The sequence below is a fragment of the Pristis pectinata genome, chromosome 24 (assembly GCF_009764475.1).
Source record: "Pristis pectinata isolate sPriPec2 chromosome 24, sPriPec2.1.pri, whole genome shotgun sequence".
NCBI classification, from domain to species: domain Eukaryota; kingdom Metazoa; phylum Chordata; class Chondrichthyes; order Rhinopristiformes; family Pristidae; genus Pristis; species Pristis pectinata.
The window spans coordinates 13,173,228-13,189,663 of NC_067428.1; the positions used below are offsets into that span (position 1 = coordinate 13,173,228).

Sequence of the window (16,436 nt, forward strand, 5' to 3'; positions counted from 1 at the left end):
TTACATTCTGTCCACTGATTGCACAGAAGATCTATCAATCAAGTAAACTCTTTCCGTTGATTGGGTATCTCGCCTATCATTCACAATCCTCATCCCTGCACACCTTTTCCGGCGTGGATTTTTTCTCAATCAGGAGGAGCCCTGCGCATCGCGACTGGTGATGTTGGAATGGTGGGTCAAATGAAACGTTGAACTGATCCCTGGGCATCGGCCCTTCCGAAAGCGATAACTCTAAGGTAACGAAAGACAAATTGTGGGAGTCGGGTTTTTTTTAACAGAAATATACAGCGACTCTCGATGCGGTGGTGTGCGTCACAATCATGGGATTGGCTTATTTTGTGGTTAAAATGTCTCCTCAAATGGTCATTTAAACAGGCCTCCCTGTGAACTGTCACTCGGTTTGCAGCCTGACATTTCTTTAGGGATCCTTCTGTGACAACTCAGGTGGGAGTTAGGCTAATCCGTCAGTACTTTGGATAACTGATAAACTCCCAGATAAAGCTAACCAACGCCTGTTTTCTGACAAGAGTGTATGTGTCTAGACTAATGTTCCAGGTGAGTTGTCAAATGGTTCTGAAAGCTTTAGGATGCGGCAAGCTCCTTGGCTGTGTAATCGAAGTGACCTGATGTAGTGATTCACTTTGGCTAAGCAAGCCTAGATTAATATCTTATTGAAAAGTCTCGCAGAAGTAAGTAATGATATCGCTGTGACGTGTTTATAACTTATTTTTCTTTGTTAGTGGTTGACTATTTCTGAGACAAGATAAGATTTTTATATTTTAATATTCGTAACTCATATGATCTTAATTTGGGCAAGTACATAAGAGAAAGCACGTTATAAAATGAAAAGCAAAGAATTGCAGATGCTGGAATCTATGAAAACAGAAAGTGGTTGAAATACTCAGCAGGTCAAGCAGAATCTATGGAGAGAGAAACTTGGAATGATTTGTTTTCACTTTACAGTTGGGTTAGTGAATGATGTTTATAAAGTTCTCTCTTGCAATATATTGAAGTTCAGATAAAGTTACATGCATCTTTACAGATTATTTTCTGACGAGTAGGCAGAATCGGATTTATTATCACTGACATATGACGTGAAATGTGTTGTTTTGTGGCAGCAGTAATGCAAAGATATTAAAATCTATAAATTACAAAAATAAATAAATAGTGCAAAAAAAAAGGAATAATGAGGTAGCGTTCATGGATTGTTCAGAAATGTGATGGTGGAGGGAAAGAAGCTGTTCCTGTATCATTGAGTTCGGATCTTCAGGCTCCTGTACCTCCTCCCTGATGGTAGTAATGAGAAGAGGTCATGTCCCAGATGGTATTCTATGATCCATACTTTACCAAAGATGTATGTATAAGAATGTACTTGGTTAAGCAGGGATTGTGGGCTATTTTGTTTTGCTTTTCCTTTTTAGTTACTTTATTTCTTGGTCTGGATTTGTTAATACCTCCAGTTGCACACTTTCCTTTTACTGGGAGGGATTATTTGATTTGTGGACCTTTTCTGACTTTTCAAAGGAATATAACTATATAATTAGGTGATGAATTGGGTAACTTCTTCCTCCTAAATTTTGTTTAAGTAAATAAGGTGATTTTATGAAAGTGATATGGAGAGTTGGTGAGATTACTAATAGTTAATGAATGACTGAAGAACTTATGGCTGCGCAACACTCAATTCTTCATCCTTTTTTCTTTAATTATCTGGAGAAAGGCTTTGTGATCTTGGCACTGTCATAAATATAAATCCTATGGAACTTCATGTATAATAGTCATAAATCTTAGTTAATTATTTTAATGGTCTTGAGCAAAACTGTAAAACATACTTTTTTTTATACCAGAAAATAAGACTTAGTGGTGGCTTAAAACAAGTTGAATAGTAATTAAGGAAAATTGTTTCCACTAATAATCAGAGGAAATAGATTTAAGCGAATTAGTAGAAGAACCAGAGTGGAAGTGAGAAATATTTTACCAGTGTGTTATGATCTGGAGTACGTTGCTTGACAAGTGGTGAAAGAATTTTGAATAGTAACTCTTAAAGAATTAAACATAGACTTGAAAAGGAATAATTAACAGGGCTTCAGGAAAGGAACAAGGGAATGGGAGAAATTTGATAGCTGTTTTGAGGAGCTGGAAGAGGCATAGTGGGCTAATAGCTGCCTTCTGTACTGTAGAATTCTATGATAAAATCGGTAATTATATTGTATGATAAAATTCATAATCATTCCTTATTTTAAAAAGTATAAGTTTTTGAAAGTTAGAATAAAAATAGTTCAGTTTTTTTATTTACAAACAGAAGAAAATGTTAAGGTCCTAAAGGTAGTTTATAATCAGAATATCTGATGAGCACTTGTATGAGTGCCAGTATGAAATGAATTTTTCACCAAATCAGTTCTGTAATTTCTTTTTAAAAGTAATATGTTTCTAAAATTCCTAAGTTTAAGAACAGAAACATTTGTTATTGGCATGTATATTAAACACTTGTATAGAAATACCTACTATTCGTAAGTCTTACGTTGTGGGAATAATTGTTTGGTTCTTGCCAAATAGCTGATGTTTTGTGGAAAAACAAAATAGATAAATAGATTCACATGTAGGATACATGCTCAGTTTCCAGATTTAAACATCTGTGCATAGTGTAAGATTTAATGGCAGGAATGGACTATTATTGAGAAAAAATGCTAAGGGAGTAATAAATTTATCTTGCACAATTGAGGTGGAGTTGTAACTCACCACAAATCTCAGTTATTCTTTTTCTTTCTTTGTTTATGGATGTTTCTTCATTGGTAATTTTTATCTATATCTTAATTTAACTCAAGATTCTTGTTATTTTTTTAATATTTCCTATGAAATTGTGTTGGACTTTTGCCCAATTCTGACTTTTGCATGAACTGATATTAGCCTTGAAACCTGCTGTCAATGGACTGCTCTATTATTAAAATATTAAATTAGCACAGCCATTGAGGAGTAATCCATGGAACGAGTGTCAAACCTTGGCCTAACTCTAGGCAAAAAAAAGTTGCCCTGCCTGCAAGCCTGCATTGCTTCCCTATATTGCAGTTTTAATCAACTTAATGTAATAAAATGAGTGAATTGCAACAAGGAAAGGAGGCACAATACAGAAATGTAAATTTTATTTAAGTAATCAAATGCATCAAATTTTGCATATAAAGGCTATGATACTTGCCCTATCTGCAACCTGAATGAACGGAAGAATACAACTTTTCCTAATAGTTTAATCACTAAAAAAAATAATATTGCATCAACCAATCTGGTTAGAACTTTTGTATTTTTTTTCTGTCCCTCCTAAAGTTGATTGTAAAAATGCTGAATCAATGTGAGGACGTTGGAAATGATCTGCCAGCTCTAGAAATGCACATCAAGATTGAATACCATCTAAAGCTGAGTGGTTACCCTTCAAAACCAAACTATTTTTTCGGAGGAGACACAAGAAACTGCAGATGCCGGAATCTGGAGCAAAAAGCTGTTACAAGAACCCGCAATTTATTTTTTCATAGATTTGGTTTTTTTAATCTCCTTTAAAAACTTAATAGGAAGTAAATTTTATGAACAACTAGTTCACTTCAAACAGCTACTTAAAAGTCAAATTAATCCAAAATGTTATTTTCATGATGTGATAAGCTACATATTTGTGAACTTCGTTTTTGCTTCAAGTGTTGATTTCTATAGAAGTCTCTAATAATTGTAATTTCATCCATTTCAGAACATAGTAATATGAAAATACACAGAATTTCATCTGTTCTAGTAACCAGCTGGACACTTTAGAATGTGTTATTTCTTCCTCCCTCAACTCCATTCTGCAGAAATATGAACAAATTATGGTTGATCTGCTATTAATAAGGAAGCTGCACAACGACTGTGGCAAATGCTGCCAAAATATTGATGCATGCAATTTTGTTTTCCCATTAAGCTTTTGGGAAATGAAAAGAACAAAGAACCACTTTATTTTTTTCTATTGTGGGAGGTGGTTAGAGACCCTTGTTTGTGATGAATGGGCCCTTAGAAGCAGAAATGGGATGTCAGCAATAGTGACTATTTTTTTAGATGAAGCTCGGGTGAAAATTGCTGTTGTAAGCAAAATCTGAGGACAAATGAACCCAATCTACTTTCACAAAACACCTAGCTTGTAGCAACACAACTGAGATTCCCTAAAACAGGATATCAGTGATGCTGTAGACTTAGCTGAAAAATAATATTTTTCTCAATGATTTTCCTTCATCATTCTAAGTTCAGACTATTGAGTCATTGCCATTATCTAGCCATTCCTTTCCCAAGATCATAAAAGAAAATTGCTTGTCTCCATAAATTGTTCTTTCTTCCTGCAATCTGCTAATTTTTAAACTTTGCAGTTTAAAATAGTAGCATGCTCATCTTTTTTTGTTTTTTTTAAACTGGTAGAGTGTACCTTGATCCTTAGCGTACTTCTCAATTTTTGCAAAATAAGATCAAGGAAAACAAGGGCGTAGACCAGAAAGGTCTAATCTGATTTTGGGGAGGGTGCTGTATTTAAAGTGTAGGAAAAAGGCAAGAAAATTTGCATTATTCAGCAGTGGTACTAAACACTTCTGTCACTATTTCCATATTAGCATAAAAAGGAATGTTGGCATTAGATGTAGAGATTATTCTGTTGGTTTGGACAATATTTTCTCCAGTTCAGTAGTATTTGCGTTGCAGGATTTTGTTTTATTTTGATATTGCTTTAAAATAATACACTGTCACCTTGTCTCACTTAGTATTCAGTACTTGTTCCTGGGAAGAGGAGTGCTAATGGAATTGGTGCTAAAAGAGGTCATTATGGGATTATTTATGAAGAGAGAGACATGTTATTGTGCTGGGAACCTGGCATGAACCCCTTGCCCTCCCCATTACTGTGTGCTGCTGTGCCAGGAACCTGGTTGAGGATTGGTTCTCTGCTGATGCTCCTGCAACAACAAAATTGTTAAAGTGATTGTTTCACTGCGTGGATGGAAATGGAGTGAACCACTGAGGCAATATGCAATGGCCCTCTGTGAGGGCTGGTGTCGGATGGGCTGGGATGAGTGCTGGAGCCTCTTGGCACTGAGATGAGGTACATCTGGGCTGGCACAGTGAGTGCAGGCCATTGCTGGGGACTGGTAGCAACTGCTTCATGTGTTGACAAAGCACCAGGATCTACAGTCTCTCTCATCATCTCCTGTCGGATCTGTTGGAAACTGCTGTATCCATATCTCTTTGCTAAGGAAGGAAAACAATAGCTGTGATCAAACCCAACAGGAGGTGGTGAGAGAATCCATAAAATCTCTCAACACATGGAGCAGGTGTTGCCAGTCCCTGGCAGTCCTGAATTGTCCATCTCAGTGCTGAGCAGCTGCACTGCTCACTTTAGCCCACGCATGCACTCCCTGCACATTGCCTGGTCATTCACTCCACACCAAGGCACGTGGCGATGAGATCACAGATTCATTGCTGCGGAGAAACAAGTTCCCAGCACACGGCCCAAGTGGAGACATTTATTCCAAGTACATGAGGTACATACCTGTGAATGTTTGGTTTCCAGGACCAAGAGCACTATAATGAATCAACACCCTTTGTAGTACCACTAAGTGAGATGCCAGAGTTTAAGAAAGCTCCTCCAAAGCTAAAATTTATTATTGTTGATAGTTAAAGACAAACACTGTATTAATAAATGTTTCTAGCCCTTTAAAGGAGATGTTAACAAAACATATAAAACATTCATCTACTAATATCTGTGAGAATTTTACTTTGGTTGTCTCTTCCCATGCTGATGGTAATTTCTTGATACAGGAAGAGCTTTATTAAATGTGTCTTCTCATGTTTCTACAAAGAATTTTTCCCCCTTTCCACCTTGTCTAAATATTTCAGGATATTATCGCTCCCATGACAAATAGTGATTTACTGTTTAAAACATAATTTCCTGCTGTGGGAGAAATAGCTCTTAAATATCCATTGTCTAGCTTCTCAAAAAATTTACAGATGTATATTGTCTGATTATACCAAATGTGATTTTTGTAGCAGTCCTGTAAAATCTAATTTAGAACTATTATTATTTTATCGGAAGTTCAATTAAAGTAAATCTGACTAAAAATGTGTCACAAATTATGAACCAAACAATTGCAGCTTCACAATCGTTCACTTTTGAAGTATTTAAGAAAAGTATTAGCAAGTTGAAATAACTTGAAGAAATATTCCTGGACATTCTTAAACTGTAGTTGTTCCAGAAATAGGAACAATTATAATTTCCCTGCTGCTGACACAGTATTAACTAAGCAATGGCTTTATAACCAGAACCATGTGATATGCATTTTTTTTCAGATGGCTACTCCTAAAACCCTAATCCATATCACTGCCATTTTAAGATGACTTCTCAAATGCTTCATTTTCTGCTCTCCACAGCATACATCTTGCACAGATGCCATTCTTCACTTTCACATTTTGCACACAATCCCCTGCTCTTGTCTCTTTCCTTGTCGAGATTCACTATCTCCCACCTTTAAGCAAGTTTATTTCAGAATCTTGATTCTAGTCAAGGTAACCATCCCTTCAACTGAGCCTAAGGTCCGACAACCTGGAATTCCCTTTCCAAAGCCATTTACGTTGACAATTTGCCCTCTACTTTCACAAGCCTCGTAACAATTTTTATTTCATCCTATGCTTTGAATAAATAGACCCATAACCTTTCTTTCCTTGCGCTTGGTATTCATTTATTTCATGTGCCATTTAAAGCATTTGTCCATATATGAGGAGAGATATGTCTAAGTTCTCACTTAAAAGGGAAAGTAAAAAAATGATTTCACTACAGTGCGATGCACTGAGATTTCACCTGTCAGTTGTCGTGTATTGCAAAATTGCTATTTCTCTGCTTCCAACAGGAGTGTGTGATAAATGAAATGAAGCTTAAAATAGAATAAACTGGAAGTCAAGATGGAGGATAAAGAATGTAATGTAAAAAAAAACTACTGAAAATGTAAACCAAACTTGTAGCTTTCTGGAAAGGTTGGATTTCAAGTATTCATACTTAATCAGGATTTGGCCTGTTGTGGAGGTGATGCATAATATAAATAAAAGAATGCATTGTAGACTATCATCCCTTCCTCCAAGTATTTGCTCTTTTCCTCTCTTAATGGTCTTTTGACTTTAGTTGTCTCTTTTTGAAAATATTTCTAATGTTCTTGTTATTTTTAAAAGTTTAATTCTGTTTATAGGAAAAAGTATGCATTATATGTTAATCAAACAGAATTCATTACGTCACCCAGAATTTGTGCTGTGACCTATTCTGACGTAACAATTTGGTATGTAACACAAATACTGCCATTTTCCTATCCCTGCTCCCTGCACAGACAGTGAGAATGATACAATTGCTTCTAAACAGGTGCAAATTAACCTTTTAGTTGTGTGGTTTTCTGATGGAGGGAAACATAAATTGGATCGCCAATCCATGATTTTGGATCTTTGTTTTCTGTTGTCTTTATTATTTCTTTCAAATATGTGCCAAAGCAATTCACAAGGAACATGTTACGTTGTGTAGTTGCTCCAATTTTGTTGCAATTTTTCATACTTTTGTTGTAGCATTGAAGTTACTTGATTATCATCCTGAGGTCTGGACTGAACATTTTTTTAATTAAAAAAAGATTAAGCCAAAAACAAGGAATTAAAATTGTAACTTCTTACATTTTTTCCCTATAGTTCTCCAATTCCCATTCAAAGGAACTGGGACATGGATCCTGTACTAGATATACCCTGGAATGGAATCTGAGAGCAGATTCCCCAATGTAAATGACAGTGGGGAATCTCAGTGGGGTCTTGTCCCCAGTTGGACTCCGTGGGAAGTCCTGTGTTGCAGCACAGTTAGGAAATGGCTGGTGGAGCTCAGTGAGTAAGCTTAAGACTTCTGTGTACATGCAAGAGTCTCAAAATTTAGCACCACTTATACTGACAAATGTTGGCAGTTCTGCAGGAACTGTCAACTTGGCTAGCTTAACCAATTGGAATAAGTGCTCCAGGCCAGCAGATTAGAACAACCCAAACTCATGACAAGAAACATTTTCAACAAAATAATGGAAAAGACTGCAGCTAACCACATTCTGGGTGGGGGACAGTGCCTATTTTATTGTGTGAGTCATTGTTCTCAGCAATCACTCTGGGCATCAAAATGCTACTTGCAATTGTTGGATGAAGTCCTAGAAGATGCATTAAAATGTGATGTGTTTGGTATGTTCATATCGGAATACTGAACTTGTCTGTGTTTTCGTATCTTCAAGCTAGTCATTTTGAGGAATAGTGCAAAGTAGTTGTAGGCTTTGCAAGCTGATTAAGAGGCTGAATGTGAAAGCTGCTTCTGTGATAAGTTGTCTTTATGCCAATCAATATGGTAGTATGCCTGAAATAGTGGAGAGTTTTATGGACTCCCACAAACAATGCAATGAGAGGAGGTGGGTGAAGCCCAAGTACATTAAGCCACACTCAGCCCAGAATTCAGAGCCTAAATCCAGTGGGGTTCAAACCATGGATCTTCTGATTCAGGGTGATGGATAAATTTTACAAAGCTCTGCTATTTGGATATGTTTAAACAAGTATGTGTGTGAAATAAATTTACCTGAACTATGGTACAGTTTTCTGGATCAAAACTATGGCTAACGTGTTAAGATAACTATGCCTGTGACTGGCTGGTGATTTCTATCAGACAACATTGTGCTTGGTGAAATGGATGTGGTACCTTTTTAGTACAGTAATTCTTTGCAGTGAGCAATTTAAACCTGCTATGACTGTGCACATTTGAATGGTGCTGTTAACGTTAGCACTTTCACATCGAATAAGCAGTAGTCTCCTACAATTTACTTTGTATATAATCTGACTTGGGGATCGAAATACCGTGAGGGAACTTGAAATTTATCAACTAAGCTATTATGATCTGGTATTGTTCTGAAATAATTTATGTATTTTTTGTGGGATTTGCATTTTCTCTTTTTTAATAACACAACAGAGAAGGTAGTGTAACTTACAGTCTGCAGTGATGTGCTAAATACATAGACTGTCTTGCAGAAGAAAATAACATGCAATTGATTACAAAAGTAAATATAAATAGAATATCAAACAGAACACATTGAGCAGCGTATACTATCCTATAATGTAAGGAATTCATATCTGGCATTTCTAGTATTTTTTTAAATGAGATTAATGTATCCTACAAGTGAATTATTAACATTCCAGAAAAAGGTTATTTTTGCTTCATTTTCTTTGTGATGAATACCTGTGACCACAGATTTGATCAAGTGAAAAAACCTGTATTTGTCAATTCCTTTTTTCTAAAAAGAGGAAGTGTTTTCTGAGTTGCACTGTGGTACCAGACAGATCAGTTTAATTACTGATCTTTGAATCAGCTAATTTCAGATAGTGCACTGGTAAGGTGTTGCAGTTTTTCTTTGCCATGAGATTGCCGTGGGTTCTAGCTTTTGATTATTATTCTGTGGCCCCTGGTGTAAGTAGGGTTTTATTTTTGAGGGACAAGAATATGTTCAGGTGTGTCTAATGGCACCCCATAAGTGAATAATTTGCTGATACTCACTGTTGAAGCAGTAAAAGAATCAATCATTTTGGGGGCTGGAGAATGCAAAAATATCTTGCTTGACCCATTAAGAATTACAAGGCCAGCCATATTAATGCAGGTTTGTTTTTTAAACAAGGATCATAGATAGTGTTTGATTGCTGATATATTTTCTCTTTTTTTAAATGTAGCTCTGGATGGATATTGTCAACAGTTGAGTGAATACCGTGAAGAGCAAAAGAGAAAGTTAGGTGGCATTTGCTGATGTTTGACGTAGGGGTCTATTTAAATAGATTTTCAGAGATAATTTAGTTATTTTAAACTATGAAAGTGCTTATTGAATTGTAACTAAGTCAGAAACAGTATTTTTAACGATAAAGGTGGTGGGAAAAATGGCATCAGGTTAAAGAGCAGTTTCCACAGAATGGGGCCAAGTTAAGTGAAAACATGGTGAGTGGTTGAAGGAAAGGGTCTGTTTTTTGTGGGACAGTTGGGGTGTGGTGGTGATGGGAATTGAGGCTGGAGGAGGTTCAATATAGGGGTGGAATCATAGAAGAATTTAAACATAGCAAGAATTTTCTTGCTATGTTTAAATACCATTGCAATACCATTGAAGAACTGGGACAACATAGGTTGGTGATGAAGGTGGTGAAGAGCAGATCTTGGTGCATGCTTAGAAGCATGTAGCAGAGTTTTGACTGAATGATGGAAGATCATTGGACTAGGTTGGTTATGATTAGATATGTAAGTAAATCGAGGCAAGGTAACACTAAACTGGAAAATGTAAAGAAGACATTAGTGGAGATAAGTTTGCTTGATTGTATTGGAGATTGCAGAAAGGTGTAGGGCACAGAAGGAGGTAACGTAACAAAATGTAGTTTTGTGATTTTTGTTTTGGGGTGGATTGGAGCAGAAATAAATTAAAACAGGAAGTGGGAAAAATTTGGGAGGGAGCAGCAACTCAAAGGATTTGGAGAGAAAAAGGAATGACCTTGTATTGGTGATGTCAGCAGGATCAAGCATGAAGTTTTTGAAGAGGAATAATGAAACTGGTTTTAAAAGGGATGTGGACAATACCTCGGGTGAGGGATCATTGATAATAAAGCCAAGAAGGCAAACTGTGTGGTTAGAATCTCATTGGGAATGGATTTAAGGAAAAAGGGGATGAGCTTTGAGAGCAAAGGAGGGAACAATAAAACCGAGAGAGGGGGTGATTTGCCTTTGTGGGCAAGTGGCAGCTAAGCTGCTGACTGCTTTTTGGTGACAAGGAAACATCTCATCCATCTTAGTAATTTTGGTTCTGAGGATAGAGGGAACATGAAGTGGGTTTTAAGGAAGAGGAGAACAGCCTTGGTCTCATCGATGCCCTCCAAGATGATCCAAGAGTATTGGGTAGTTTGTGCAGAACATATAGGGCTTGATGTAGTTCATGCAGTTCTGGCATTTGATGGCTCACCCAGTTATGTGTCAAGCGTGCTATATTTGTGCTCCATAGATGAGGGAATTAGGTGGGAGGATGGCACGAGAGGATTGATAGTAACTGGACACAGTGAAGTTTTGCAGTAGGTGAAGAGATTGTAAATGGGTATTGGATGACAATTGAGCAAATAAGCATGCTGGTTAAGTTATTGGATTAGTCTCCATGGACCAGAACATTTGATCTGGCAAAATGAATTCAAATTGCGTTATAACAGCTGGGCAGTTTAAATTTAAGTAATTAAGTAAATCTGGAATTAAAAGTTCTTGTCAGTAATGGTAACTAAGAAACTTCTATTTTGCCATTTAAAATCCCATCTAGTTCACTAACCTTTCAAGGAAAGAAATCTGCCATTCTTCTCAAATGTAACTATTTGTGACTCTGGAACCATTGCAGTGTGGTTGACTCTTAACTGCCCCTGTATGACCAAGCAAGCCACTCATGCTCAGGGGACTTCATAGAAAACCAGTAAATGTTGACCATGCCAGTAATAGCTATGTTCCATGAATGAAGTATTCTGGCAAAAGGCTTATCAGCTGAAATTTGAATAATGTCGTAACCAAAAGAAGTTTTTTTTTCATGAGCTATATGCATATGATGGTATGGCTGGTCAAAGAAGGATCAGAGATTGCCCTGTTTATGATCAAAATCACAAGGTTTTAAGGGAATATCCACAAATGTTGGTAGGAGAGATTTTATGAAGAGAGATTAGAAAGGCAGTGAATTCAGGAGAGGGGGAAAGCAGAATAGAGACAAGATCAAAATAACAAGTATGAGAAATTGAAGGAAGACAGGAAGATGAAAGTTCGAGAGAAAACTCTGGATGTGACTTCCTGCAGGTGGCAGAGATTTAAGAAATGATAGAAATGAAACAGATTGACGAGCTCAAAAGAGGATATGTCAAAAGAGTAAGGGGGTGAGGTTAAGGGGTGTAATTGGTGGTGAGGACTGTATCACAACCATACTACAGGTAGCTTCTTAATTTTGCATCAGCACTAATGATATAATAAAAAAAAGCAGCCATTTTTTAGTATTACATGCTGCCTCTGATGTTGTAGTAACTCTTGTTAGAAGTGGGATTACCATTATGCACACAGACTCCATTCATGTCAGTTAAATTTAAGAAATCCCTCTTATGGATTTTCTTTGTTCTCTTTGTGATGCCAACTATCTGTTCTTACTGAAGACTCCTGCTGAATTCTTTCTCAAAATTTAAAAAAGTCTCTTGTTGTAATGTTAGTTTATACCAGTTTATAAAAACATTAGATTCGCTTCTAGACAAATTAACGTGTCTGGTAATCTAAAAGATTAGTTAAGACGTGCACTTTTGGAACATAAATTCAGCATAGATGTTATCATCTACCACGTGATTGCTACTTTGGAAGGATTATTAAAACCTTGGTCTTGAATGAGTAAAATTACGTATCTGAGCAGAATGCAAGATTTGTGGTTTTTTGATCGAGTGTTAAGATCAGGTTGAAGCAATGCCAGACCAAGCTGCTGAGAAATGCAAGCAGATTTTCTATATACCTGATGTAGAATGCACACAGCCTCCTATTGGGGGCCTGGGGATTCTCAAGTATGTGTAAGGATGCTGGTGCAATTGAACAAACTGAGACTGGCCTAGAATTACATTTGCTCCCAAATGTTTTCAGCTATTGGCTCAGTGCAACAGAGGAGTCATTTTGTTTTTCCAAATTCTTCCTTTTATGGAAAGTGATGAGCCCATAAGAAAAGGTGTATTGAATTTTGTACAGCTGTTGGCATTTAGCCACTCAGCTGCAACATTAGAACTTCAGCCCTTAAAGGAGCCCATGCAACTTGTGTACACCAGACAAAAAAAAATGCTGCAATTGGTCTTTTGTATAAAATGACATGGGGACACAGGAGAGGCAAGGGAGCACTTTTTCTTCCCCTTCATGGTTTGTAACCAGAAGATTGTAGTGGAGGAGATCAACAGGAGTAGAGAGGTTCTCTCTGCAAGGAGTGCCAGAAAATCATCTAGCACTACAGCCAGGTGCACAGCTGAGTTCATCTCCAGGACTGAAATACGGAGCTATGCAAAAAAAAAAGTGTTATGATCTTAAATATATAAAGGTGAGAGCTCAACACTTGTACTCACTACTGAGATGTGGTACCTTCTGCAATGCCATGGGCACTCAGCCACCATCACTCTCTCCTCCACACACTTAACAGTCACATAAGGATTTTTTTTTCCCTTCTCCAATTCCACTGTCTCCTTCCCCCCTCCCCCCAACATTCACAGTTGGCCACATTGAGACATCCTCTTCCTGTACTCACAAGCAGCCACACACTTATCAAGCAAGCCAACCATACCAGAAGTTCATCTCACTAATTTGACTCTTTGCCTTACAGACCAAGATTGCAAAGAATAGTCACCTCCAGAGAGAAGGTGATCCTCTTGGGCTCAGACACTGCCCGATGGATATTGGGCAGTTAAATCTGATGCGCCAGGGTCCCCTGAGGAGGTACACAATATTTGGGTATGCAATATTTGTAGTTTGCAAGTATCCAACTGCTCTTCCACATAACTCATTATTTTTTTGAAATCAACATCTAAAAGATTCTGTGTGTGAGCTGGACATTTTCTGCAAAGGACTTATGTAGTCATTACTGATATGCTTTTGTTTCTGTCCTTACCATTGTAGGCTCCTTAAGAGAGAAGATCACCAACAGCACGACAGTAAGAAATAAATGCTGTGGAGGAGCAAGAGCTTAAAGATGATGAGTCTCTGGATGATGTGGTGGCAGAAGGACACCCTGTACATTGCTTCTATCCCTGGTAAGTGCAGCTCAGATACTATGAAAGCAGAACATGGCTTAGAGGTCACTTTTTCGAGCAGAAACACCTGGAACTACAGAAAAAGGCTAGTAGATGTGCACAGTGAAAGGCTTAGACATTTTCCAGCCTATCAGAGCAAATGTTTATGATTATTAAGGATATGGAGGAATCCATTGCTTTCACAGGAGGTCAGGTGCAGCCAGGAGAAGATCAATTCTAATCTGGAAGTTGAAGTGCACTTCTATACCAGCCTTCTTTGATACTACAGCAGATACACCTGGCTTCCACTTCCATGGAGGCTCATCATAGCTCTGCTATTAGTAAGCCAGTTGCAAGTCAATCTTCAGTATAATCAGATTGCTGTTTTGCAAAAAAGAGAGATGACTCATTTGCCAACATGGGAGCAGACAGCTGTTTTGCATGAGTTGTTTGCTGGAGTTGGCAAAGGTTCATCTGCCCTGTCATGTGAGTCCAAGTGGCATCACCAAGTCAAAGTCCTCAGGATGTCAAGATTTCTCTTCCCATTACAACTCTCAAGCAAATGTCCTCATCTGTACCCTACAGCTGATTTTCTCATGCTATAGCCACTCCTGGTAAGACACAGTAACTGGAAGTCAGCCCTTCCAGGGAACGAGCTAATTGTGGGTACTCAGCATAGAATTATGTATCCCCTACTGTGGAAAGCGGGCAGCCTGGCACTAGCCACAGAGAATAAGGTAACATGGTGTAGCACATTGAAGCCTTTTGCACAATTAGGAACCAGTATGGTTTGGTATTGTATGTATCAATTCTGCTTTCATTTTTATTTAAATGTTATCAGTTTTATGATTTGAGAACTTTAATTTTCATTTTTAATCTTGAATAAACTATTTTTGCATTAGCTTGAGATTCTGTGAGAAGTGAAATTTTGTGCAGAACAATGAGGAGCCACAATCAGTACAGATGAACTGATGGATTAGACAACAATTCCTTATTGTATTCCAAAACACCAGAGTCAGACTTGCAACATGGAGAGACGTCACAGCCCATTTGTATGTGGGTGACAAGCTATTTACATCCATCATCATAGAAGATGAATGAGTGTCCCAGCTTTGAGAGTAGTCCTGTGGCTGTTGTCTTCATAAAGCCTATTAATCTGGAGAGGCTTTATTGCCTCTTATTATTTCAAAGAACATAAAGTTAATTACATTGACAGCAGAAGAAAGTTCATATACACCAACCTTACCCTTGACCACTGTCCTTTTGATGAACAATAAGATTTCCTCTTGGATGGTCATACATTGTTTGCGCATTGATAATTCAATGTAGTCTAAGTGGCTTAAGTTTTTATTCTACATAAGCAGAAGATTCTTGAAGCTTAACATTGCTATTCTATTTAAAGAGGCAGAATCCATGTCATGGAGTTTTGTCTCCCATTTGCAGAGCCACTTACTGTTGAAACAAGATATTTGATTAGAACTAACCTTTATTAGTAACTGCAATGATTTCATCCTTAAGACCCCTTCCTCTGGAAATGGATGTCAGCAACAGTTATGCCTTCACACTAGCAGACTATTAACTGATCACCTTTAAGCATAGCTTTGAAGAGTTCAAGGTATTGCTTTCGTTTCCATTGCCTGCCTGCCTTGAAACAATACTTCTATGGCTGTCTCTCAGGCGCAAGCAAGGAAGTTGCACATCTAAAAGAAAATCCAATATTTCAATAAGTAATATGAATGTCTGGAATTTGCTGATCCCATGCAGGTAATGTTAGTAAGTAATTTCAGACTGACAAGATCAACTTTTGATCATTGTACTTCAGTGTGGCATTAATTCTACTTCTAAAAGAGTTGTCGATTCATACATCTCCAATGAGTTGCATAAGTTTTATACATCTCATTGGCTCTCACTTTAATGATGGAATTGAACCTGGCTACACTTCTGAAAAGCTGGCTCCCACCCAGATTTTATTTAAGTATCACAGTTGATTAAGATGTTTAATGGAGGTAGCTATTCGCCATGAGAGAATTAACCTTGCCTGGAAAGGTATGTTAAGGACAGTATGTATGTTGTGACTAGGCTGATATGAATGTAGCCTGACTAATTCTGATAAATCATCACAAAAGGAACTAGGACAGATGATACAAGTATGAGGCAAACCATTCCTTACAATTTTAAAAGTTTATCATTTGTTGCCTGCCACAGATTTTGTATCCATTAACAGGCTACACAGTAGACAAGATTAACTTTATTTCGTTAAATGAGAAATCCTACAATTGTAAGTATATCTTTCAGTAGTTTCTGCTTTTGTGGCCGACTAGAGGGGAGGTGAATAGTGGTATGGAGTCCTTGAGCTGGCGCTGTGCTCTCTTTTCAAATGCTAACAACTGGTCGTTGGGAGTGCTTGTGAGAAAGGAGACCAGCACTGGCAGGTATCTCTGACACGAATGGAAACTAGCATGCATTGTACTTCATAAGTGTCTGTGAACTATTAAATGCTCCCTGACAGCATATCCAGACAAAGTGTCCCTTCTGTGCCCTCTAACGTTTCCCACTGGAACCCACTGGGGGTGTGGGTGATGGTATTCCTCAACTTTGTCACACATTGTCCC

The 16,436-nt window shown here is 37.6% G+C and overlaps 1 protein-coding gene across 4 annotated transcripts in view; it reads left to right on the forward strand.

The window, feature by feature from the left end:
* Positions 1-100: 100 nt before the first annotated feature.
* Positions 101-16,436, forward strand: part of marchf2 (membrane-associated ring finger (C3HC4) 2) — a 44,827-nt gene continuing 28,491 nt past the window's right edge. For 3 of the 4 annotated variants that reach the window (XM_052038166.1, XM_052038168.1, XM_052038169.1), the window contains exons 1-2: positions 101-236; positions 13,712-13,845. The gene's annotated coding sequence lies outside the window, so the exon portion shown is untranslated. Of the gene's footprint in view, positions 237-13,437; positions 13,547-13,711; positions 13,846-16,436 lie in introns of those variants that run through there. The other variant, XM_052038167.1, reaches the window with a different exon arrangement.